This window comes from Heterocephalus glaber, unplaced genomic scaffold, assembly GCF_053883595.1.
Source record: "Heterocephalus glaber isolate CG9 unplaced genomic scaffold, H.glaber_assembly_v1.0 deba00000347, whole genome shotgun sequence".
NCBI lineage: Eukaryota > Metazoa > Chordata > Mammalia > Rodentia > Bathyergidae > Heterocephalus > Heterocephalus glaber.
This window is the reverse complement of record NW_028258143.1, coordinates 19,321,155-19,346,561: the sequence shown is the minus strand read 5'-3', so window position 1 is coordinate 19,346,561 and position 25,407 is coordinate 19,321,155. Positions and strand designations below refer to the sequence as shown.

At 37.2% G+C, this 25,407-nt stretch overlaps 1 pseudogene; it reads left to right on the top strand.

Moving 5' to 3' along the window:
* The first annotated feature begins 234 nt into the window (after positions 1-234).
* Positions 235-25,327, top strand: LOC147829874 (4-trimethylaminobutyraldehyde dehydrogenase pseudogene; annotated as a pseudogene).
* Positions 25,328-25,407: the final 80 nt, after the last annotated feature.

The window sequence follows — 25,407 nt, the reverse complement described above, 5'->3', positions numbered from 1 at the left end:
AATTAGTCAGTGGAGACTTGCATTAGGAGTTTGTTGGGTATGGGAAGCAAAGCTGTGGGTTAAAAAAGAAAGAGCAAATGTTGGTGTCTTGAGATACAACTGAAATGAAGGAAGATAATTTCTGAAAATTTTTAACTTTCAAGGATAATGAGAACATGAGAGAAGACCATAGTTAATAAAAATTGGCAACAGCAAATGAAAATAATTCACAAATTGTTGAAAGTGAGCAAACAGATGGGGGACTGGTATTTTGATTTTGCTAAGGGGAGAAAGCAGAGATACCTTGGGGCCCATGTGGAGGTCATGGCAAAGAGTGATTTGCCCAGTGGAATCCTGGAAACTTCAGGCCTGAGGCACAGGTAGGTTAGAGAGCAGCTGTAAGGCTCAAGGATGAGAACAGAGCAATTGTTTGATAGCCTGTCTTAGAATAATTGGGCCCATCCTGAATCTCTCCTGTCCTGAATCTCTCCTGTCCTTCATTTGAGTCACTGATCCTGATTCTCACAAGAAATCAGAGACTTGTTCCCCGGAGGCACTACAAAGACCGTAATCCCAACTCCAGAAAACTTGGCAGAATTGGGTCACATTTTAGGTCTGTGCCCAAACTGAAGGGCTACTGAGTGTTACACACTAACACTAGAGCCCTAGATTGTCTCCTGCCTCTTATCCAGGCACCAGGAGCCAGGCTTATCAGACAAACATCCCCACCCCTAAGCAAGACACGGAAGAGCCGCTTTGCAGAAAGAATGCCCTTGTGGCGGTTTGTGCTGTGGGAGCTACATTTATCAGAATCCTCTTTTCTCTGTGGCTCTAGGTTTGGGTGACAAAGGAATTTGTATGAAGTTTGGAAAGTAGAAAAGAGAAGGAGTTTCCAGTGTCCTCTGATGGTGGGTTTGTATAGGGTCCTAAATGCCACTGCAGCCCCCACACACATCACTCATGACTGGCTGGCCCTGGTGGTGGAGGGTGGCTCCCAAGCTCCGTGTTCTGCTGGCTCCACACATTTCCCTCAACTTCTCTGTGCTCTGTGTCTGCAGCTCTTCTGGAAGATGATTTAGCTTCTTTGGCGCGTCACCTTCATCTCTGACTTTGAGGTGGCAAAAGTGTCTCAAAAAGGTATTTGAGCACCACACACTGGATTATTTAAAACAACAGGGCTTTATTCTCTCACAGTCCTGGAGGCCAGAAGTCTGAAATCCAGATTTCAGCAAGGTCATACTCTTCTGAACCCAGTAGGAAAATTCATTCTTGTCTCTTCTTAGGTGCTAGTGCTTTGGTTCTACCAGGCAGTTTGCTGGCCATTACCAAAGAGAAGAATAATCTCTTTAGACAATGAAGATAAGTGAGCTTCCAAAGGTTAAATGGAGAAAGTGAGAAGATAATGGAGAAGGAAGAAAGAATGCTTTGTGAAAGACAAAAATAAAGTTATAGACAAGGCATTGTTGTGCATCCTTGTCATCTCAGCACTCTAGAAGGCTGAGGCAGGAGAATCACAAGTTCTAGCCCTACCTGAGCAACTTAACAAGACCCTGTTTCAAAAACAAAAAATAAGAAAAGGACTCGGGATATAGTTCAGTGAGAAGGCCCTAAGTTCAATTCCCAGTATTGCAAAATGGGTGGAAGGATGGATGGATGGAAAGATGATAGATAGATAGATAGATAGATAGATAGATAGATAGATACCCCACCTTTCTGTCATTTATTTACATTTATTCTAAAAATGAATTAAGACAAAACAGTGGCACGTCTTCTTGTAATGCCACAAATCAGTAATCACTAACTATAGAAAGTACCTCCACACTTGTTGTCAGACTTCTTCATTCAGATCAACACCTCTCAAAGTATGTCCTTAAATAATACCTTCATCCCATAAAAGGAATACATAGCTTGAATAAATTTTGGAGTGTTGCATGTTATTTGCCCTTCTTTGAGAATCATAATAAACATACACATAGGAAACTCTCTGAGAAGTCTTTTAACAGAAAAATCATAACTTTCTTATCCTCTTTTCTAGTAATTTTCCGTAGCTAAAGAATTTTCAGTAAATCCTCATATCATGTAAAACATTTTTTACTGTCTTTTTAACTTCTTTCAAGAAATTGCTATCAAACTAATTGGACTCAGATCTACATCTTAACTATCACCATTGACACATAAAATAATGTTTTTCAAATCTCAAGTCCAAAGTCATGTTATCTGCTGTTGACAATTTTAGCGGAAAGACTGCAAAGAGCCCTAGAAATGTTAATTCAGCTACATCTGACATATGAAGAATTTTTGGTATTCAACCCAAGCTTTACATTTTCTTTGCAATTTTCAAAATGCACAGCTTCACACTCTTTCAAGGCTCTGGTATTATCCAAAAGCGATTACGAAGAAAAACGAAATTACCTTTCTTCATTCTATCTATTCAGGACCTTGGAAATGCAGACTGACAATAAGCTGACAATTATTTGCAATCCATTTTCAGTTAATTTCACCAGAAATTGAGCCTGAGGACTGCTGACAAATAAAGTATATTATTCATCTGAAAACATTCTCTTTGGGGCTCCAGATCTCCTATCTATTTCATTAGTGATCAGGATCAAACCAAGTTGGAAATTGATTTATGCAATAGTTATCCCTCTACAATAATTAATTAGGAAAATAATACTTTAGTGGAGCTTTGGAAAGGAGTAGTTTCTAAGGCTCTTTGATAAAATATAAAACTTTAAAAAATAATTATGAGGCAATATTCCTAAGGGAGTAGATATGCATTGCATTGCTTTTACTATTTTCAGAAGATAGTAGATTTAAACGGAAGTTAGGAATAGTGCCTTGAATCTCAATTCAGTTCATCTAACAATTTTTGAGCATGTACTACATGCCAGGCATTGTGTGCTAGGACTGTGAGGGTTACAGAAATGAAGTATCCTCAATAAGTATACATGGGCAGGTAGCCATGTATGTATGGTATTATTATTTTAATAAATGCTGCAATAGATATAACTTGGTGTTTTTACAGTCATAGAAGCTCTGGGAATTAACTCTGCTGCAATCATTGAGCAATGCGTCTTGAGAGAAAGTGACATTATAATTGGTCTTACCATAAAGGGTGCAACATTAGTTGGTTGAGATGAAGGGCTGTGGGCTGGAGAGGATGCAAGTGCAACTCTAAACAGAGGAAATATAAACAATTACAAAGAACTGGGAAAATTCCAACTGGGTTTGAAAAATACAAGAAGTCTGGATGGCCTCAGGAGAGGAAGGGATGTTGGTACTATATTATAAAGGGAAATCTTCAAGTCCATGGACAATTTTTAACAAATGAGGTTTTAAGCTAAGAAACTGTAACCCAGATAAATCTGGTGGCAGTGTCATTATGGAGTGAAGGAACTACTGGACAATATTGTAAGTGTCCTGGTGAGAGGCAACAAAAAATTGTGGAAGAGGAAAATACGAAGACAAGAAGGAACATAACTTGGGACTCATTTAGTTCATCCCTTTAAGAGAAGTCAAGGCTCACTGAGGCCAAGGAGTTAAAAGGATCTTGTAGGTGTTAAAGTCATAGAGGTCACTGGCAATGTTAGCAAATGCTGTAAAGAAAAGACACAATGAATTAAGTACAAAGGGCTTGGAATAAGGTGGTGGTATCTCAAAGGGTGATAAATGAGGATAATGTTTGTTCACTCTTTGGATCATGTATTCATTTAAAAATTTGTAATCCAGAACGTACTCCCTTGGGTATGAGGATACAGGCACCAATAATACACATTAAAATAGCAGTTGTGATCAAACAGGGTAACTGTCTTTGAGCAAGGAAAAGTTTCAAGGATATTTAAAAGAATTAGAAAGGAGAAAGATGTGGAATTCAGAATAATACAATCAGATCAACAGGAACTTGTAAAGACATGAAAAAAAAACATATTTTAACTTATAGTTTCATGTCCAAGTAGGAAGATAAGAAGGAAAATGAGCAAACAATCCATCTATACCTTACCTGCTTTGAAGGATTTTTTTCCTAGAAGTCATCTTACCTTTCATTTCTCAGAAGCAGCTCACATGTCTACTTCTAATCTGCCTGGGAATCTGGGAAATATAGAATTGGGGCACATTTTCACACTCAACAAGTTCTGCTAGCAGAGAAGCAAGGAAGAATGAACATTGCTTAGACAACCAGCAGCTATGCTTTTGTATATTTAAGTATATCTTTATTTTATTCTTTTTGGTTGATTAAAATCTTACTGTAGTATAGAATTCTAGGTTAAAAATATTTTTTCTTTAGACTTTTGGGCACATTGTTCCATCGTTTCTAGCTTTTTTTTTTTTTTTTTTTTTTTTGGTACTAGGGATCGAACTCGGGGTCTTGTGCTTGCGAGGCAGGCAGCAGAACCACTGAGCTAAATCCCCAGCCATCATTTCGAGCTTTTAATGTGACTCAAGAAGTCATGCCATTCTGACTGTGCTTCTCCTTTCTTCATAATGTGACCTGGTCTTTCTCTCTGCAAAATCTTAGCATCTTCTCTTTATCTCTCATGTTCTGAAATATCTAAACAATGTACTTCGATGTGCTTGCCAGTTACAAGGTATTTTCAACCAGGATTCTGCTTTATTGTTTCTTTGAAAATCTCCTCCCCTACTATCTTCTATTATGATGTCTTCCCTCCTGGAGGACATTTTCTTGGCTGTCCCTTCCAATTTGTATTGAATTTTTAAATTTTACCTATCACTTTTAATTCCAAGAGTTCCTTTTTATTCATTGATTAGTAATGTGTCTATAATTAGTAGTTATCTGCCATTATTTAATTATATTACAACAGGCTTTTAAACAAAGTTTTAAATGAATTTGAAGTTTGGTTTGAGGCTTAAAGCATAGAATGCAATGTATTTCCATATTCCAAAGGAAGATGCTAGACATTAAGCTAGGAATCACATACCATGCATTCTTTAAAAAAAAAAATTCAGGGCCCAGGATATAGCTCAGTGGTTCCGCCACCTGCCTTGCAGTCTCAAGGTTGCGAGTTCGATCCCTGGTACCAAAAAACCCCAAAAAACAAACAAACAAAAATCTTTGGCTTTTTCCCTCCTTCCCACATTTAGCACATATATGAAGAAAAAATAATTTAAAAGCTAGAGATTCTTTAGAACAAATCAGTATTTTTTAAGAGAGATATAAGCATGAACTTTTAAAATGGATATTTCTCTCTACCCCTTGTGTCAAGCAAAAGGAGGATTCATGGCACACATTCAAGACACTGTATTATCTGTTAGGAGTGGAGACCAACATTTTGGCTTCCAGCCAGCTGCTGCTGAGCTACAGAAACCCGAGGTCATGCTCTTCACTGCCACCTCCAGAGAGGGTGAAAAAAAAAAGGAATGTTCTTTAGAGAACTAGACCTGTGACTTCTGGACTTAGGGGGTCAGTTGGAGCAGAAAGATTAATGCATTCAAATCACTGAGGCTGCCTGGGGATAACTGGGTAAAATAAACATAAGACTACAGTGGAAATGGTCTAAATTTCCAGGTTGATTTGGACTGAGATATGTGAGTTTTCCAAAAATTAAGTGAGAAATTAGGAAAATAAGACTGAGCTTGAAAAGACCCTACCCAAGAGATTTGTCGAAACAGAATGAACTTTCAACCAGGGTACCTGAAGGGAGAATTTGGGGAACATTATGAGAAGTCAGCGGCATGATGTTTTACCTCATCAAGTGTTAGGAGAAGCACATAAGATCGAAAGTTCCATGTGAGGATAGGAAGAAGGCCCTGCAAAAGCAGCCCCATCAGAAAGGGTCAGCTTTGGGGCACTTGCCTTACGGAGGTACCAATGCCAGGAACAAAAGCCAGTCAAATGCAACTTTCTTCTTCTCTTTTAGTCCCTCTTCTCTCTTGGCATGACACTAGAAGTAGCATAGAAACATCAGGTAGTAAATGGGAGAATAAATAGGGGAAAGAGAGAGACATATAGACTATACACCTCTACCTTTACTTACAAGAATTCAAGGTCAGACCTAAGCTAGGAAAGGGGAGGTGTGGAGTAGATGAAAGATTGAAGCTTAGATTAGATTGGACTTCTCAATACCTGAAAATGAGTCTATTCTAATGTACAAAAGTGCCAGAAGAGGATTACAATCAGCACAAGATATCATTCAGGTGTGGGTGTGGGGAAAAGAGATCAGACAGATAAAATTTAAAGACTGATGGGAGGAAAAGCGGGTTGTTTTGTGCTTGTATCACATCAAGTATAATCAACGTAATGGTTTTTTGGTTTTCTCTTCCATTCTCTTTGTCCTTGTAGAATTATGTTTGCTATCATTTTGGTGGGATTCCAAGAGAAAGAGAAGACAGACATATGCATTCAGTTCTGTTACTTAGCTTTCTATTACTGTAACAAATACCTAAAATAATCAACTTGACAAGATGAATGGTTTAATTTGTCCCACAGTTTTAGTCTTTGGTTGGCTGATTCCATTGCTTTTGGAAAGGCAGCACATCATGGCAGGGAGTGTGATGAAGGAAAACCATTTCCCTCATGGTCAGAAAGTGAAAGAGAAAGAAAGAGACCAGCAACTCATGATCCCTTTCAAGAGTACACCTCCAATGACATAAAACCTCCTTCTGGGTCCCAACTTCTGGCAGTTCCCACCACCTCACCCTGAGGACCAAGCCTTTAACACATGGGCCTTCGGGCAACATTCAAATCCAAACTATAGCAGGTTCCTTTTTAAACTGTTAAATACAGGTAGACTGCACCCTGGCCATAGAAATTTGCCAAGCCCAAGTTGGCTCTGTGTTTTGTTTCCCCTTGGCATGGGGCAGCAGAGGTTCCAACCAACTGACCAAGAACATCATGGAATGCCCAGGAAGAGAAAGTAAGCCTGGAGAGTTGACAGATCCAGGGAGGAGTTATAGACCCAGTCCACAATGCTAACTCCAAGAAAAGCCCACAACTATTGTAAACTACAAAAAGAGTGTGGGGTTTTACAGTAAGTCCCCAACCTACAAACATTCAAGTTGTGAAATTTCTCAAATATGAATGGACCTTGCATTATGAACATTCATAGATGTGAACAAATTGGGGAAGTAGCTCCCATGTCTGCCAGACATTGTCATAGTTGTGTTGCTGTATCCTTACAGTACAGTGTGATAGTGAACGGTATTTGTGCATGTGTGTTTGGTTTTTTTATACTTTACTTTGTAATTTGTGTCAGGGGTGTGTAAGATTCACATTGTCGGATGAATCCAAAAACAAATCCAACTTTTGAACATTCTCCTTGAATGGAACTTGTTCATAAGTTGGGGACTTACCGTACTCTAAAAATGATTCCTTCTCAGTAGGCTAGAGTTGGAGAAGAAACTCAGTGCAGCACTCAATATATTGGCAAACAACATTTGATCAGGTGCCATTTTGGCAAGGGGTTAATTGTTTTCAGAGCCACAGAACAACTCCACTTCAGGACTTCCATTGTTATCCTCCTACAGTGATTGGGTGAGAGACACCCATGTAAGATAGGTGTAGAGAGGATGCAGGGTAGACCTAGACCCTCTGAGAAGTTTAAGCTTAGGCTGAGAAGGACATGGGCTCCCACACAACAATGTGAGAAACCAGGCTCAACAAGTATAGCTTTCAGAGGCAGCTGGATCTGAAAAGGCTAACATTAATCCCAGCAGTCTGCTTGAACCCCCACCACACTTCCTACATCCAGCAGAGACCAGTGATCTGCATGCTTTCCCCACTGACCTGTATAATAAGAACACATCTCCACTTGGATCGTTGCCATAGTCTGGGGTGTACAGGAGAGGGGCCTCTGGATCAAGGAGTCTCCTCACAAACCCACAGGCCATAAAGCCAGGCAGAGAAAATAGTGATTCCAAGACTGCAGCTACTAGAAAGAAGCCATTCATTTAAAAATATGGATGAAGTGGAGAGGAGTTCCATTTTATTTTCTTTCATTTGGAGTTTGGGGTTTTTTTCTCATTTTCTTGTCACTTTTCTCCTTTTGATTTTATTTTCCTTCACTGTTTTTAATTTTTTTGTATTTACTTATTTGTTCTTTCCTTTCACTTCTATCTAATACTATTAATTTCCTTGTACTCTTTTATAGGATTCTTCATTTCACCTTTCTTCCTTTTCATTTTCCATTGGTTAATTTTTCAAATTATATTATTTTCATTCTTCATTTCCTCATCCCCTCTATCTTTACTAGGATAACCTTTAAGCTTTATGACTCTTTATATAGTTAGTTAAATGTATGTTATTACTGTTTAATACTATTCTAGTTGCAGATTGTAGGTATAGTTATTGGATTTAATAGATATTTACTGTATGTCAATATTTAGTATGTCTTGGTGTTTTTACTATAATTATATATCTGTTTTATATGGTTAAGGGTAGTATATTATTGGTGTTTACGGTATATCAATATCCAGCCTGTCTTTGATGATATTATTTTTGCTGATTTTATTGCTAATGCCAGGGTGGCATAGTGGTTTCTACTAATTGGTTTTCTGTAGATTATCTCTTATCCAGAGAACTGGGTGTGGTGTCAAATACATTGTACACTCCCCTCCCACATAAATGGAAGTGGATGAATGTTAAGAAAGAAACAAAGGCCTATAGTTGGTCATACCCAGAGTGCAGCACTGAAAAGGATACATACTAAAAGGGTCTCCTTACTAGAAACAAAATCTTTCACAAGCTTCAGCACAAAAAACACACAAACAAAAAATAAACACATGAGAAGACATGCAAGAAAATGCCTCCCAAAACTCCTAACTCCACCAAAGCTGATCAGGGGCAGTGAGGAGGAGGAAATCAAAAGCCACACAGTCAAATTATTCAAAAAGATTCTAGAGGAGAGTAAAAAAAAAATAGACCAGTAAGGTGTTTGGTGAGCTAAAAGACGATAGAACTAAACAGATAATGGATCCAATAACAAAACAAGCAGCAAATCTACAGAAGATATTAATAAAAAGCTAGCTGACATTTAAAAAATGATACAAAACATGAATGTCCAGTATATTGTATTTCCCTGAAAATAAGACCAGGCCTGACATCAACTTTTATTCTAAAAAATGCAATGGGGCTTATTTTAGGTGACGTCTTATTTTTTCATGTACAGCAACCTACATCTAACTATGTACAACAATCAGCATTTATTCATTTATTCATGTACAAAAATCTACATTTATTAGAATACTATACAATCATGTTATCTTCTGGAACATCATCGTAACTTTCCAAACCCCAAATTCCAGCTGAATTTCGTGTGACTTCATTTCCTGTAAAACTGTTGGTCCTACTCTCTCATGTCCAGCAATAGAACTCTGCTTAAATGAGTACTTCATGTGTATTTAGCCTGCTTTTAGTCCATTGGCAATACAACTGTCAGTGATTTTATCTCACGAATTCTTTACCCAAGTCAGAACCTCTTGCAAGCTAGGCTTCTCTTTATTCTATTTTCAATGTACTCATTCATTTCCATAAGCAAATGGTACTTAAATGACTTGTTCATTGCAATATCAAGAGTCTGGAGATAAGCAGTTATTTCTGTGAGAATCATTATTTGACCTATTCTTCTCCCTGCAAGGAAGTTTTTTTTATGTCTTTAGTGCAGTGAGGGCTGGAATTATCCCAGACTATCAGACATCTTTAGCCACCTCCCAAACCAAGTGGCATCATTACACTGACTCACTTCCTTATAACTGGGTGCATCAAGCTTATTGGACTTCAAGAACATAAATGCTTAAAACACATTCAGGCTTATCTTTCTTGCCCTTAATGATGATTAGAGGTAGGGCTTTCTATCCATCCAGACAAGTTGTCAAAATACAGGTACACTTTCATAACGAGTGGAGGAAGTATAGATTGATGAGGCACCACTTTGACCAATTGTCATTTGAGATTCTTGGTCCTTAAGCACTGTGGTTTTCATCCATAGCAATCATGCTGGAGAGTCAGTATTTAGAAAAGTTGCTGCCATCAACAAAGGACTTGAATGAAGGGGAATGTTTAATAACTTCAGTATCTTCCAGCTTGAACAGTCTTAGACACAAACAATATAACTGAAGGAAACCACTCAGCCAATGTTGTGATGCTTTGATTTCTCTGGAGATATATCTAAAAGTGATGCTTTTGCAAGGACAAATGCTTGAATATCAGGCCTGCTTACAACCAAAGCCTTTGGTCTCCTGTCAGCAATTCATTCACAGATGATATGTTCCACCAAAGAAAATGATGTTTGCCAACCTGATCTACACTTGCATTTCTTAGCATCTCCCTCATCCACCATTTGACTGAGGTTATTGTACTCTCTGCTCATCATTTCTGGGCCATTCAGAGATCCACTTTCTTTGCAGAAATCCATAAGATTCTTGTGCTGGGAGTCCTCCATGATTCCTTTCTTGTACTCGATGAAATACCTGTTTCTTTTTGCACTGATCTTCTAAGAGGGTCAGAATATTATTCTTTTTCGATCTACCATTAAATTAAGTGTTAATTGAAGAATCACAAGACAACAGAATTATGAGTGATGAAAAAAATGAGGACAGTTAAGAATAATGGCCCAGAGGGCAGTGAAGCTCAGCCAGTCCCAGCACCCGGAAGGAAGCTCCCCCGCTGCCATCCCAAGCTCCTAGGGCCAAAGAGGTGAGGCGTGTGGGCGCCAGAAGCACCCCCAACCCTGGAAATGAGAAGACACATAAACAAGCCTCAAAAACAGACTTCCAGATCACCTACAGCAACCCCAAAGGGAAACGAGATGGAACACTCTGATACTCAATCACCTGGACTCTCTGAACTGGCAACAAAAGAGGATCTGGGAAAAATGAAATCAGAAATAATTACTCAGATAACAGCAAAGATTTTGCTCATAGTGCAAGACATGATTAATAAATCTAGAGAGGACACAGATAAGAAAATAGAGGATCTGAGGAACATGATGGAATCCCAACATAGGAAACAAATGGAATCCATAAAAGAGATACAAACAGATTTCCAGGAGATTAAAAACCCATCAAAAGTCTGAGCAGCAGAATGAACCAATGTGAGGATAGAATTTCACATATAGAAGATAAAATTGCAATTAGTGAGGAGGAGAAGAAAAATTGCTTTAAAATTGTAAGGGAACATGAGAAATCAACCCAGCAGCTGGTAGACAATGCAAAGAAGAATAACATAAGACTGATTGGAGTCAGTGAAGAAAGAGGAGAGAGTGCAGATGACATAAAAAAACTCTTCACAGAAGTGATGGCAGAAAACTTCCCAAGGAGGGGAAAAGAACTTGACAAACAGATAAGTGAGGCATATAGGACTCCAACTAGCCTTAATCAAAAAAAATGGATACATAGGCATATAATAGTTAGGATTCCAGAAATCCAAAGAAGAATAAAATTCTACAAGCAGTGAGAGAAAAGAAACAAATCACATACAAAGGAAAGCCCATCAGAATCACAGCAGACTTCTCAATGCAAGCCCTCAAGACAAGAAGAGTTAGAGTGATGTATTTCAAGCCCTAAAGGAAAAGAGCCTCCAACCCAGATTGATGTACCCTGCAAAACTATCTTTCAAAATTGATGGAGAAATAAGATGCTTTCTTAATAAAGAGCACCTCAGGAACTTCATGAATACCAAACTGGCACTCCAAAAAATTTTAGACAATACCCTAGGAAAAGACAATGAGGATTACAACCCCAGGAAACTCAGCAGAATGAATCCATTGGGCGTGACAAATTAAACACAAAGGGGGAGAATCCAGCAACAAGAAAAAGTCATGACAAGGCTTTTAAAACTTTTAACTTCATCTCCCTAATGAGTGTATCATTCAATCTTATTATTGTACTGATTAGTATTTTTCTGATTCTAGAATTGCACACCATTCCTTGTGCTATACTGGCTATTTATCATCTTCTTATGTCTACTTTTTAATTGGGGTGTCTATTAATGAGCTCTAAGAATTCTTTATATATTCTGCTCATAGGTTATATGCATTGTAAATATGGTTTGCTTAAGGACTACTTTTCATTTTAATGATGTCATTTAAAGTTCTAAATTTTGATGGAATCTCATTTATCAATTTTTTTTCTTTTATACATCATGCGTTTTGTATCCTAGGTAGTTCTTGCCTACCCTGAATTCATAAATATTTTCCCTTATAATTTCTTCTTAAAGTTTTATACTTTTAGGCTTTCTTATTTAGGTTCATAGATCCCTTCAAGTTATTTTCATGTATGGAAAAAAAGGGTTGAGTTTAATTTTTTATAACCGGATACCAGGTGTTCTAGTGCCATTTGCTGAAGACACTATCTCTTCCTTGGCTCTTGAATCGAGTTTATATTCTATAAAATGCTAATGTTAAATAATCTTTCAGAACTCAGTAGACCATATATGTGTGGTTCTATTTCTAGATTCTCTGTTTTATTCCAATGATCTATATGTCTTTCCTTACACCAACACTGCCTTGATTACTGTAGCTTTAGAAGAAGTCTTAAAATTGGGTGCTAAACATCTTCCAGCACTGTTTTTGGCTTTTCTGGGTCCTTTCTACTCCTACATAACTTTTAAATTTCAATATCCAATTCTTCATTTATAGCAAGTATACACAGACCTGAATTTTTATATATACCTTGTGTTTTCTAATCCTACTAAATTCAAGTACAAGTTCTAGGGGCTCCTGGAGATTTCTTAGCATTTTCTCTGTAGATGATCATTTCATCTACATATAAAGATTTTGCTTCTGCCATGCCAATCCTATCCTAGTTGTGTCATTTTATTGCCAGATTATTTTGGTTTAGACCTATGTTTCAAAGTCCAATGGACAGATGAAGAGTAGGCATATATGCCCTTGTTCCCCACTTTAGGGAGAAAGCATTGTATTGCCTCCATTCACAGAAGGAGTTTTTGTTGGAAGTATGGAGTACATGTCTTTGATCTGTTGAGAAGGTTCTGTTCTACTTCTAGTCTCCTGATAGCTTTTCCCATGAACAGCTGTAGAATTTAGTCCAATACTCTTTCTCCAACTAGTGACAGGATCATATGGCTTTCTCCTTTCCTCTGTTCAAATGATGACTTTTGGGGGTGGATCTTCCCATGCTGAACCAACACTGCCATCCCTGTAATAAAACCACTTTCTACATCCTGCCAGATCTGACTTCTAATACTTTGTTTTGTTAAACAACTTTCTATCTATGTTCATACTTTTTTCTTCTATTATCTTTATCCAGTTTTAGGATTAGCACAATGTTGATTTCCTAAAATGAGGGGAGAAGTGTTCCTTCTTTTTTCTGCTTTAATTGTTTGATATAATTTATCAGTTAAAATGTTTAGAAGCCTGCTGTTGTCATATAGGTAGGTTTTCAAGCTAGGAATATACTTTCTTTAATAGGTGCTATTCAAATTTTTTATTTCCTCCAGAGTTAGTGTCATTAATTTGTCTTCCAAGTTACTTCTTAGAAGTTGTCAAATTTATTTCAAAGAAGATTTTTGAAATATGCTTTCTATATCCTTTTAAATTCTGTAAAATCTGTGGTAATGTCTCCTAGATCTTAATATTGTAATTTAAAAAATGTATAACTGATATTGTGTAACAGGAAGCAAAGGTCTAAAAGATCAGGGGAATTGGGAGGGGTAGGGGAAGGGAAAAAAGGGAAAGGAAAAAATATGAGAAGAGGAAAAAAATGGAAACAAGGTCTTTGCAAATAGGGAAGGGCGGAGGGGGTGAAGGGGAGCAAGGGAAGGGGAAAAAAATAAGAACCAAGAGACTCATGTAATGATACAAGATCCCAATGATGAATGTAGCTGTATTTTATACCTAAAATGAACCAATAAAGTTAATGGGGAAAAAAACCCTCACATAGACAGATACTTAGAGATATCTTATGCTAATATTGCTTATGATAGCATTTTTAAATAGGATACATTTTCCAATATCTTGAAAGATTTTTACATAAGTCCTGTGGTATTTATGTGGCAAAGATGCAATGATCTAGAAGTGACTGCTTATGATAGTCTATAAGAAACTTCAATCTAACTTTAATATAAACTTACATTTCTATGTATGGTGTTAATGTAGCTGGAAGATGGTATAGTTTGCATGTGTGTGCCTTGTGGCTTTTTCTTTTTAGGGACTAATTCCATGCATATGGCAAACATCCTTAAATTTAGTTTTTTAAAGTGGTAAATTTCTTTAATTTAGGAGACAAATATTTTAGAGAAATTGACAGAATAAAGTCTATTCCTTGTCTTAAGGTGAAAAAAAAAAAAGAATAATGGCCCATACAAAAGTGATGAAAAATTGCAGGTTCAAAAATTCAGAAAATGTTTCTATATTTCACATGAATGCATTAAGTACCACCACTATAACACATGACATATTGAATTATGAAGATTCATATTATACAGAATCACATCTGTTCATTATTGAATGCACATGTTATTTGTGCATTGTGTCTGTACTCCAGTCATTTGGCAATAAGTCTCAAGTTTATCTGTTAAGATAGGTGTTTACGAGATCCCAGTGAGAAGTCAATGTGGACCAGAGAGGCACAAGTGTGCAGGTCCCAGCCAGGGCCTCACACAGACACCAGCAATTTGGGCCTACAGGCCCCAGCCAAAGGCCCACCTGGAAAAAAGCTGAGCAGGTATGCAGGCAACAACCAGAGACCTGCCCAGATACCATCAGTAAGTGCACACAGAAACCAGCCAGAACCCCACCTGGAAAATAGCACAGCACAGGGATCCAGAAGGCCACCATTCTGAACTCAGGAATTGGCATAGTGCTGAGTAGCAGAGAGATGGCCTCTCTGAGGCTTGCTGAGAATTGAAGCCCACCGCATGAGCAAGAAGTCACTTCAACAAAAGCTCAGCAGGCTGCATCTGTTGAAATCAGAAGACACATAAACAAATCTCAAAACCAGACTTCCAGACCACCTAAGGCAACACCAAGGGTCAATGAGATGAAACAATCTGATACTCAACCACCTGGACTCCTTGAACTGGCAAATTTCTCAGATAACAGCAGAGATGTGTTCATAGTGAAAGACAGGACTAATAGCTCTAGAGAAGACACAGATTAAAAAAAAAAATAGAGGAGCTGAGGAACATGATGGAATCCCAGCATAGGAAATAATTGGAATCCATAAAACAGATGCAAACAGATATCCAGGAGATTAATAGCTCCATTGAAAGTTTACATAGCAGAATATGCCAATGCCGGGACAGCATTTCAGATATAGAAAACAGGATTGCAATTAGTGACCAGGAAAAGAAAAATTACTTAAAAATAGTAAGAGACCATGAGAAATCAATCCAGCAGCTGGTAGATTATGCAAAGAAGAATAACATAAGACTGATTGTAGTCAATGAAGAAACAGGAGGAAAAAAATAAAAAAGAAAAAAGAAAAAAAGAAACAGGAGAGAGTGCAAATGACATTTAAAAAACCCTGTTCTCAGAAGTAATGGCAGAAAACTTCCCAAATAAAGGAAAAAACTTGACATACAGATAAGTGAGGCATATAGGCCTCCAACTAGCCATAATCCAAAAAAAATCTACATCTAGACATACAATAGTTAAGATTCCAGAAACTCAACAGAACAAAATTCTACAAGCAGTTAGAGGAAAGAAACAAATCACATACAAAAGAAGTCCATCAGAATCACAGCAGACTTTTCAACATAAACACTCAAGCCAAGAAGAGCCTGCAGTGAAGTATTTCAAGCTCTAAAAGAAAACAACTTTCAACCCAGATTGATGTATCCTGCAAAACTATCTTTCAGAATTGATGGAGAAATAAGATACTTTCATGACAAAGAGCACCTGAGGAACTTCATGAATACCAAACCAGCACTGTAAAAAAATTTTAAACAATATCCTAGGAAAAGACAATGAGGATCACAACCCCAGGAAGCCAAGCAGAATGAATCCATCAGGCAAGACAAGAAATTAAATGCAAGGGGGATAATCCAACAACAGGAAAAGGTCATGACAAGGATAAGTCAATACATGTCAGTTATAACAATCAATATTAATGGTCTCAATTCCTGAATCAAAAGAAATAGACTGGTAGAATCGTTCAAGAAGGAAGATCCAGCAATATCCTGCATACAAGAAAAACACTTAATTCAAAAAGAAATTCATAGTCTGAAAGTTAAAGAGTAGAAAACAATACTCCAAATAACAGAAACCCCCCAAAAAGCAGCAGTAGCTATCCTATTTGCAGATCAAATGGATTTCAAACCAACACCAATTAAGAGAGACAAAGGAGGCTTCTACATCCTTGTAAAGGGAACAATCCAAGAGGAAGAGATGACAGTCATTAATATATGTGCACCAAATAATAGTGCACTCAACTATCTAAAACAAATACCAATGGACATGAAAAATTAAATAAGCAGTAAGACAATAGCAGTGGGGGACCTCAATACCCCACTGTTACAAATAGATGGGTCAACTAGACAAAAATCAACATTGAAATACTAGAATTCAATCAAACTCTTAAACAAATGAACTTAACAGATGTTTACAGAGTGTTGCACCCCACAAAAGCAGAATACACATTCTTTTTGGCTGCACAAGGGTCATTCTCCACAATAGACCACATACTTGCTCATAGAACATATTTAAGTCAATGCAAAGGAATTGAAGTTGTCCCCTGTATATTATCAGACCACAGTGCGATGAAACTGGAGTTCCATAGCAAAAGAAACCACAACGATTTCATAAACACATGGAAATTGAACAACACACTTCTGTATAACCAATGGGTCACAGAGGAAATTAAAGAAGAAATCAGACAGTTTCTACAATTAAATGGCAATGCCAATACAACTTATCAGAATCTATGGGACAGAGTGCAAGCAGTCTTATGAGGAAAATTCATAGCAGTGAATACTCATATTAGGAAAACAGAGTGAGCTCAAATAAACAACATAATTCTGTACCTCAAGATTCTAGAAAAAGAAGAGCAGGACAAACCCAAAGGTCATACAAGGGAGGAAATTATAAAGATCAAAGCAGCTATCAATGCAATGGAGACTAAGAGAATGATACAAAAAATCAATGTAGCAAAGAGTTGGTTCTTTGAAAGAATAAACAAAATTGACAAACCCTTAGCCAATCTTATCAAAAAAAAAGGAAAGAAAAGACCCAAATTTATGCAATTAGGAATTAAAAGGGTGAAATTACAATGGACCCAGGAGAAATTCAGAGGAACATCAATACCTACTTTGAGAATCTATAAGCCAAGAAGATGGAAAATGCAAAAGAAATGGAAAGATTTCTAGATACATATGAATTACCAAAGTTGAAAGAAGATGACCTAAAAAGTCTAAACAACCCAATATCAATGAAATGGAAAATGTAATTAAAATCTTACCAACAAAGAAAAGCCCAGGTCCTGATGGGTTCATTGCTGAATTTTACAAGGCATTTAGAGAAGAACTATTCCCACTACTGTTTAAACTCTTCAGTGAAATTGAAAGGGAAGCAATGCTCCCAAATTCATTCCTGGAAGCAAGCATAACCTTGATCCCAAAAGCAGAGAAAGACCCAACTGAAAAAGACAATTATAGGCCAATCTCACTAATGAACATAGATGCAAAAATCCTCAGTAAGATACTGGCAAACAGAAGGCAGAAGATCATTAAGATCATACACTCTGACCAAGTGGAATTCATCCCAGGGATGCAGAGATGGTTCAACATATGCAAATCAATAAATGTAATACACTATATTAATAGAGCCAAGGACAAAAACCATACGATTATCTCCATAGACGCAGAAAAAGCATTCAACAAAATCTAACGCACATTCATGATAAAAAAAAAAAACCCTACAGAAAATTGGAATAGATACTCTTTGTTTCAACCTGATAAAAGCCATCTATGAAAAACCAATAGCTGTTACCATACGAAATGGTCAAACACTGGAAATCGTTCACACTAAAATCAGGAACAAGACAAGGATGTTCACTATCGCCACTCCTGTTCAATATAGTTTTGGAAACATTAACCACAGCAATTAGACAAGAGAAAGAAATAAAAAGAATAAAGATAGGAAATGAAGAAGTTAAATTGTCTTTAGTTGCAGATGACATGATACTCTATGTAGAAGACCCCAAAAACTCCAACAAATGTCTTCTAGAATTAAAAACCAAATTCAGTAGAGTAGCTGGATACAAGGTCAACACACAAAAATCAATAGCTTCCCTATACATGAACAACAGACTCACTGAGACAGGAACTGGAAAAAAACTCCTTTCACAATAGCATGCAAAAAAAAAAAATGAAATACCTACATGAAATGCCAAAAAATGAAAAAAACCAAAGACCTCTTCTTTGAAAACTATAGCACTCTGAAAAGAGAGATTGAAGAAGATATCAGAAAATGGAAAGATATCCCATGTTGCTGGGTAGGAAGAACCAATATAGTGAACATGGCCATACTTCCAAAACTGCTATATAGATTCAATGCAATCCCAATTGAAATTCCAACACCATACTTCACAGGCCTTGAGAAAACAATCCAAAAATTCATTTGGAACAAGAAGAGACCTAGAATAGCCAAAGCAATTCTAGGCAACAAAGACAAGGTAGAGGGTAAAACAATCCCCATCTTGAAACTATACTACAATGCTACTATGATTAAAAAAACAAAACAAAACAGCATGGTACTGGCCAAGAAACAGACCAGAGGATTAGTGGAATAGATTAGAAGATGCAGAAACAACTCCAGACACACTTGGCCACCTCAACTTTGACAAAGGAGTTAAATACCCTCACTGGAGGAAAGATAGCCTCTTTAATAAATGGTGCTGGAAAAATTGGGTTTCAACTTGCCAAAGTTTAAAACTAGACCTGTATCTTTCACCATGCACTAAACTAAAATTGAAATGATCAAAGATCTGAATATTAAAACAGAAACACTAAACTGGCTGGAAGAAAGGTTAAGCAGAACTCTTGAAGACACTGGCACAGGAGAAGATTTCATGAACAAAACCTCAGTTGCATGTGAACTAGCACAAAGAATCAATAACGGGCATCTCATCTCTTAAAAAGCTTCTGCACAACAACAGAAACCACCAACAGTATGAAGAGAGAACCCACAATGTGGGAAAAAATTTTTACCAGCTGTTCCTCAGATAAAAGTCTACTATCTAAAATATATAAAGAAGTCAAAAAAATCAGACCTCCCACATTTAAAGAGCCAATACAAAAATGGGGATCTGAAATGAACAGACATTTCTCAAAGAAGTAGAGATAGCACATAAACATATGAAAAAATGTTCAATGTCACTGATCATTTGAGAGATGCAAATGAAAACAACACTGAGATTCCACTTCACTCCAGAAAGAATGGCTACTATCATGAAATCAACCAATAACAAATTCTGGTGGGGCTGTGGGCAAAAAGAAACCCTTCTCCACTGTTGGTGGGAGTGTAGACTGTTGCAACCACTGTGGAAATCAGTATGGAGATACCGCAAAGAACTAGGAGTAGAAGTCTCATTTGACCCAGCTATTCCCCTGCTGGGTATCCCAAAAGAATGAAATGAATCATACCACAGCTATATATGCTTACCCATGTTCATAGCAGCACAGTTTATAATAGCTAAAACTTGGAAACAGCTCAATTGCTCATCACCTAGAGACTGGATAAAGAAAATGTGGTTTGTGTTATAAAATGGAGTACTACTCAGCCATAAAGAATGAGAAACTAGAGACATTTATAGCTAAATGGATGCACATTGAGGCAATACTCTTAAGTGAAGTAAATAGGACACGCATATTTAAATACCAAATAGTTTATCTGGTATGAGAAACTGAAAGTGTGAATAAGGATCAAAATGTATAACAGATAATGTGAAACAGAAAGAAAAGGTGCAAAGGGGTAGGAGAAATGGGAGGGGTGGGAGAAAGGAAAGAAGGGAAAGGAATAAACATGAGAAAAGGAAAAAATGGAAATCAAGTCTTTGTAAATAGGGAGGGGTGGAGGGGTTGAACAGAGGGGAGAGGAATGGGGAAGAAAATAAGAACCAAGATATATTTTGTAAAGGTTCAAATTCCCAATAATGAATGTCAACATATTGTATACCTAAAATGTACCAATAAAATTAATGAATAAATAAATAAATAAATAAATAAATAAATAAATAAATAGAGCCAGGGACAAGGGCTCAGTGGTATCCACCTTTCTGGAGCCCCCTACTCTTCAGGGTAGCTATCTGTCTTCTCCCTACCCCTTTGTCAAATAAATTGTCTCCTTTTATTTACAAAAAAAAAGATAGGTGTGTACCTCTTGTCCAAAAGCACCCTCTTGGGTATTTACAAATACTTATAATTTATATTACTATTGAATTTTTAATGTTAATAATATTAATTTATATTTAATTATAATTAGTACTATTATTTTTCAATCCAATATGTCCTTCATGTGTTGTAATGGACATACTACATATGTCCATCTGGCTGATTATATTAACTGGGGCTTATTTTTGAGGTATGGCTTATATTATGAGCATCCTGAAAAAGCACGCTAGAGCTTATTTTCCAGCTTGGCCTTATTTGGGTGAAATGTGGCAAAGAAATAGAGTCCATGAAAAGGTGCCTAATAGAAATTCAGGAGATTAAAAATTCTATTGAAATTATGGACAGCAGAAGCAACCAATGTGAAGATAGAGTGTCAGAATTAGAAGATGAGGTGCATATCAGTGATCAATTATTGAAAGATACCTTATAAACAATAAGAGAATGAAAAATGGATCCAACAGCTGCTACATGATGCAAAGAGGACTAACCTAGAATTAGTTGGGATTAGTAAAAGATAAGATGACAACACAAATGGTGTAAAACTCCTGTTTACAGAAATAATAGCAGAAAAGTTTCCAAATACAGAGCAAGAATAAAACATATAGATAAGTAAGGCATATGGAACCACAAATAGCCACAATTAGAAAAGAGCCTCTCCACATCAAATCATAGTAGAACACACACACACAAATCAGAGTCGAACACAAGAACAGAATTTTAAAAGCTGTTAGGATCAACAAATCACTTATAAAGGAAAACCCATTAGAATTACAGCAGACTTCTCAACACAAACTTTAAAGGCCGGAAGAGCTTGGAGTGAAGTGTTTTTAAACCCTAATAGAAAATGACTTCCAACCCAGACTGATAAATCCTACAAAACTATCTTTCAAAGTTGATGGAGAAATAAGATACTTCTATGACAAAGAGCACCTAAAAAAATTCTTGACCACCAAAAAATTCTCAAGGTACTCAAGAAAAAGACAATGAAGAAAACATTGCCAAAATTCTAGTAGAATAATTACACAAGCCAGAGTGAGTAGTTAAATAGAAGGAAAAAAAAGGAATCAACAATAGGAAAATAATTCAATGACAAGATTAACTCTGTAACTTTCAACAATAACTCTAAATATAAAATAGTCTCAATACTTCAGTCAAAAGAAATAGATTGGCAGAATGGATCAAGAAGCAAAATTCAACAGCATTCTGTACGCAAGAAACATATTTAACCCAAAAATAAATGCATAGACTAAAAATCAAAGGATTGAGGACAATAGTTCATGCAATGGTAACCCAAAACAAGCATGAGTAGCTATTCTATTTTCAGACAAAGTGGACTTAAAGCCAAAAATTATCAGAAGAGGCAAAAATGTCACTACATATTTGGTCAAAAGAACAATTCTGGAGGAATAGTTAACAATTATAAACATATCTACACCAAGTACCAGCACACCTAACTTTATAAAACAAACATTATTGAACATAAAAGATCAGATAAACATCAGCACAATTATAGTAGGGAACCTAAATATGCCTTTATCTCAAATAGACAGATCAACTTGACAAAAAATATCAACAAAGAAATGTCAGAGTTGAACCAAACCTTTGAACAAATAGACTTAGTAGATATCCATAGAATGTTTCACCCGACATTACCAGAATACATATTTTCTAAGCAGCACATCGAACTTTCTCCAAAATAAAGCACATGCTAGCCCACAAAGCATATTTAAGTAAATACAAAAAAATCAAAATTGCTTCAAACATATTATCAGATCATAGTGCAATGAAAGTGAAATCAATTGCAAAGAAACCACAGAAATCATGCAAACACATGGAAATTAAACAATACCCTCTTGAATAACCAATAGGTCACATTAATTAGACAGTTAATGAATGAATTAGTGAATTAATCAGACAGTTTCTAAAATCAAATGATAATGCCAGAACAACATACCAGAATTTATGGTACATAAATAAAACAGTCTTAAGAGGCAAATTTACAGCTGTTAATGCCCACGTCAGAGAAGCAGAGTGAATTCAAATAAATAACCAAATCATGCACCTCAAGGTCCTAGGAAAACAACAATACAAGTTGCAAGCAAGTACAAGGAGGGAAATTACAAATATCAGAGAAGAAACTAATGAAATTGAGAATAAAAAAAGCAATACAAAGAATTAATGACGTTGAAGGGCTGGATCCTTGAAAGAATAAACAAAATAGAAAAAGCTTCAGCCAATCTTACTAAAAAAGTAAAGACCCAAATCAATGCAACTGAAATGTAAAAGGTAAAATCACAATGGATGCTGCCAAAAATCCAGATCATTAGCAACTCCTTTGAAATCCTGTACTCTAATAAATTGCAGAATTCAAAAGAAATGGATAGACTTCTAGATATATAAGAATTACCAAAACTGAACCAGAAATATATTTGAACCCTGACCAATCCTATAATGGGCAATGAAATTGAAGCAGTAATACAAAAAACTACTTACTAAGAAAACCTCAGGTCCCACTGGTTTCACTGCTGAATTCTACAGGAACTGCAGGGAAGACCTACTATCAGTACTCAAATTCTTTAATGAAATTGAAATGGAAGGAATACTCCCAAAGTCATCCCTACAGGCTAGCATTACTATGATTCCATGTTTATAGCAGCACCGTTCATAATAGCTGAATTTTGAGAGAAACCTGTATGTCTAGGAACAGATGAATGGATAAAGAAAATATGGTATTTACACACAGTAGGGTGCCACTTTTCCTTAAAGAAGAATACACTTGAGTCATTTGTAGAAAAATGGATGCACCTTGAGACCATAATGTTAAGTGAAATAAGTCAGACACTAAAATAAGCTAAAATAATTGAGTGTTTCCTCATATGTGAGAAACACAAAATATGAATGAAGAGCAAAATAAAAATGATAGATAATAGGAAATAACAAGATCTTTTAAAAATGGAGGGAAAAGAGAGGTAGGGAAGGAAAAGATTATTTTTTTAAAAAAGGAAGACTGTTATGTACATGCACCAACTCTCCAAGAAGGATGTGATAAAAATTAAAATTGAGAAAAAAATAAACGTATAAATCCAGACAACTGCCTTTTTTTTTTCTTTTATTTCCCATCAAGATCTTTTCCTCTAGGAAAAAGGAAATTGAGCTACTGGTAATCAAAAAGAGAAATCAATAGATACTAGGACAGCCCTAAACTTCCACTTAAATATACAAGATTTCACTTGCATAAATTGACTTTAGAAAAAAACTACAAATGTGTTTTATTAGCATGTAGCTACTATCTGAACTCCTTTCTCTGAAAGGGTAATCAATGGATGCTACATCTGCCACCTGGTGGCCACTCCGATGCACACATCATACTAATGTGACCACACTTGGCCTGTGCCTTTCCACCTGTCATCCACCAATCCACTCATTCATCCATGGTCCCCTTGTTTGGGGCAGACATGTGGAGAAGCAGAACACATATAGCTCTTGTCCTTCCTTGAGGAGCTGACAATCTAATTGGGAAAAGCAAGCTTTTGTTTGCCTGATTTCTGTTTGAAGAAAGTTTGGAAGTACTGAGGCTCTACGACCCATGTCCCTGTTTTCAACCTTTTCTTCCTTCAACTGGCTAAAGAAAAGAAATTTAACTCTTCACTCTCTTTTTTAAAAAGTCAATAAAACAAATTTTCCATCAATTATGCTGGCCATAACCATATTCTTATTTCTTTCCTTCTATTCATAGTCACTTTCTCCAAAGAGGAGTCTACGTTCTTTGTTCCCTTCTCTGGCCGCTAAATCAATTTTTCTTTATTTAATTTATTTTTTAAACCTTGGATATACAGATTTGATTGATGTATGGATGTTTCCAATGCACAATATGAAGGCCAAGATCCATTACCAGAAAGCAGCCGGGGGGGGGGGGGGTGTGTGCAGACTATGAGAGTTCAAAAATAGGCAGAAGAAAACATAGATAAGAAAATTAACACATTCACAGACCCACTGACTACCTTTGATTATGCTTCAAAGAATGGAGAAGTAGCTGGACATGGTGCACACACATCCCAGCACTTGGAGGCTGGGGCAAGAGCATTACCACAAGTTCGAGGCCAGCATGAGCTACATAGTGAGTTCAAATCCAGCCTGAAGTACATAGTGAGACCGTATCTCAAAAAAACGGAGGAGGGACTAAAAATTATTAAAATACGAAGTGGGCGCGGCCCCTGGACTTCCAAGCGGCACGCAATCCTCATGTGGCTCGCAGCCCTCTAGCTGGCACTCTCCTAGCTTCTGCCCCCCCCACCCCCACCCCCAGGTTTGCTCTGGCCGCTGCCATCAGCACTGGCACTTACCGTGTCGCAGCGCCTCAATTACCGCAGCCCGGCCCGTGTAGAGCCGGCAGACGCCTTCGTCAAGGAATAGGCATTCGAGCCGGCCACGAGTTTGTTGTAACGGCACAAGAGTATTTGTGCAAAACGAAATTCTTGATAAGTTTACTGAAGAAGTGGTGAAACAGACCCAGAAGATAAAAACTGGGTCCCCTGCTGGAAGGTACAAGAATGGGTCCGCTCATCAACTGGCCGCACCTGAAGCAAGTCCTCGGCTTTGTCAAGTTGGCAAAGGAGCAGTATAATGTGGTGGAGACCTGTACGTACCTGAGGATCCCAAGTTAAAAGATGGATACTACATAAGACCTGTATATTGACTAATTGCTGAAATGACATGACCTGTGTGAAAGAATCCATCTTTGGACTGGTTATGTCCGTTTTGCCATTTGACATAGAAGCCGAGGTTCTGGAACGAGCCAACGATACCACCTCTGGACTCGAAGCTGGTGTGTTTACCAGGGACAACCAGTGGGCTCACAGAGTGGTGGCCGAGCTTCAGGCGGGAACATGCTACATTAACAACTACAACGTCAGTCCAGCGGAGCTGCCCTTCAGGGGATACAAGAAGTCAGGATTCGCCAGAGAGAATGGCCATGTGACAATTGAGTATTTCTCACAACTGAAGACTATGTGTGTGGAGATAGGTGACGTGGAGTCTACTTTTTGAAACCAGGCTGTGGGATAAGGCGAGTTGGCTTCTTGACCAAGGCAGGATAACTGAGGACCACTTTCAATCTAGACTTTGGT